The sequence below is a fragment of the Opisthorchis viverrini genome, assembly GCF_000715545.1.
Source record: "Opisthorchis viverrini unplaced genomic scaffold opera_v5_340, whole genome shotgun sequence".
Classification (NCBI taxonomy): Eukaryota; Metazoa; Platyhelminthes; class Trematoda; order Opisthorchiida; family Opisthorchiidae; genus Opisthorchis; species Opisthorchis viverrini.
In genome coordinates this window covers 397,144-400,022 of record NW_008751999.1, presented here as the reverse complement: position 1 = coordinate 400,022, position 2,879 = coordinate 397,144, and positions in this window count along the sequence as shown.

Sequence of the window (2,879 nt, the reverse complement as noted above, 5' to 3'; positions counted from 1 at the left end):
TCAGAAAGTTGTATGACTTTCTTCGCAGCCATGGGACCCGGTATGGACATCGCGAGGTATTGGTTCAGCGAGGAAAGTTCCTTGTCGACTTTCGCCCAGGTCGCTGCATTCTTAGCGCCTGAGTCCTCCAATGCCTTCGAAAGACGCTCTAATTTCGCGTCGAGTATCCCGATTAAAGCGGAACACTGGCAGTGGTCTTTCGGCATCTGCACTGGGGATTGGGTACCCTTTCGGGGGACTCTTCTCTTCGCTGCGGTATGCATTGCACCCTTGACATAGAGGCAGCAAGTCCAAAGATTTAAGCCCCATTTGGGCATCCCGGGGTCTCAGGTATGCTGTGAAATCATCCCACAAGATTTCTCAACCAGGGGCATGGTTGAATCCGTGAACAATAAGATTTTGTGCGCTGCAAAAATGAATGTAGATAAGAACCGTTTTTGAAATGATCACAATCGCAACAAAATACAACATTTTGGCATAGAAGGTTCCACTCCTTTTGTAAAGTTTTGCAGCTGCCAGCATTGTGCAGATAACGGCATCCTACTTGGCAAATACTGGGTCACTATTGAATGTTGGGACCAGAAATCCGACCAATCAGATCTCGGTTTGATGCCGGGCCGGCAATTGTCGTGAACATTCGCCCACTAATGTGCGGAAAGGCTCCTCACCCAAGCAGCACCTGATTAAGAGTGGTAAAGTGGGATCCATGTGGAATTCCGCGTAATAATCCTACGGTATAGCTAAATAGTCGATGAGGTGCGCAAACCGTCGAAACACGGTGCGGTCCATTTTCTTCGTGACGGGCAACGTAAATGTTGAATTTTGTTGTCAGATGTTTGGCATTATGTGCGAGCAGTCCATTCGGAGTTGATGCTCGTCGCACAGATAACGGATAAGGACTCCCTTAATTGTGCGCTGATCATGAGCAGTTTCTGGCCAGTACGAAATTTCCGTATAAACGTTCGCTTCCTGGCCACCAAATACCGACGGTCCCAGTTAGTTCACTTGGCCATCAGCTACCGTTGGAGAGCCACAACTCGAAACTGCCGTTCCTTTTGGAGCACTCAACTTTGTTCTGATCACGCTATGGTGCATGCATGGATGATAGTTCTTTTCGATTCAAGCCCTCGCAAGTCACCAATAAGCATGCCAATCCACCATCTTCGAAGAACCAACATAGCTCACAGAATCTATGTGCGCTAGCTTAGAGCAGCTTCTGTGAACCTGCGTATCCTGTGGCGTAGGCGTGACATAAGCTTATCCGTCAAGGATAAAGTTTAGAATGCTGTAGTGCGCCACTGCGTGCCGAGGACGTCAAAAGTCCTTCAGTGTTTGACCATCGATTTCTTCGAAACATTGCCTGAGTCTGCTGGGAACACCGGATCAGCAATACTGAAGTACGTCGAATGGTGTTCTTGAGTGGGTGTTCACTCCCGATAGATGAACGGATCACACTGCATAGGTTGCGCTGGCTTGGCCACGTGATGCGTATGACAGTCGACCGACTTCCTCGAAATGTTCTTTTCGCACAACCACGTGGAGGGTGAAAACGCGCCAAAGTTGGTCAAACAGTGACTTGGTAGCGAAGTGTAAAAGCCGTTATCAGCATCGCTGGCCACTGCGGTCTTCCTGGATGAGGATTCCGAGACGGGTGACATCAATGGTTAGAGGCATTTTCAGATATGGCCCAGTCGCGCCCTCAGTGGCGTTATTACCGTCAATACGTAGCTCCCTTCCTAATCCCCTCACTTAACAACGCTGTATTTATGCACCAATATATCAGCTCCCGCCTCCAATGCGCAGCTTTTTACCCCACCTCATCAAATCATGGGGGAACGAAACCGTGGCATCTACGATCACTGTATGACAAGTACGCGGTTCTCACAGCTGACAGTGATGATGATTAGCATACCAACTCTACTGGAGTAACGGCGGATACTTCTAATTAGGCATGCGAGTAGTCTGTGGTATTCCAGAAGCTCTGCCCCGCGTCTAATGGAAGTTGATGTTCATTACAGAACTTGTGGAACTGCTTTGCGGTATTCGTTTACAGCTGCGTAATGGTAAACGAATACCAATGAAAGTTCAGAAAGACGCTTGAGAATGTTCGGTTTTCGAAAACGATGTGCATGTGGGACGTTTAATTCCTTGTCCAGCAGTTCGTAACTGTTTATTTGGTGTTTGCTAATAAAGGGCTTCGCGGCGGAACAAGTCGCCGCATGTTCCAACCTTCAACCATGAGAACCAGGAGACTGTTTGTCAGACCTCTAACCATTGACTAACCTGGTATGAGAGACTCTGTGAGTGTCGCGGGGACGCCCTCCAGCATAGCTCAGTGGGTGACCGAGGTACACAAACCGCACCCCACGGTAAGGTCCAGTCTCTTCCTGACGGATGCAGACAAATGACCGCTGTATATAGTGAAGCTCGGTAGTCCTGATTAATACCAGGAAATTCGTATCTGCAGGCAACGAGTATGACGGCACACGCAAACCCCCCATGTGCCAAGTAGTGAAGAGCCCAATCAAAGACCGAGAGCTCAAGTTGACGTCGAAAGCTTGAGGAATGGAGAAGGCTTTTGCTACCGGAAACAACCTTGCTCAATACCAACCGATACAATTGACCGGCCCTAGGAAAGCAACAACCCACTAAACGACAAGCGAAAAAGGCGGCTCATCAATTCACTCGCAAACGCATCGGCTGGAAGGATGGGCCTGATACTTCGAAGAACCATTTAGCTGGCCTCCTGCAACACCTATTCTAGAGACGTTGCATTCGAGCGAATTGAATATAAACCTTAATTGTCCGTCCGAAGAGGAAATAAATTATGAACGATCCGTACTGAAACGTGAAAAGGTACCAGAATCTGGCGGTCTGTG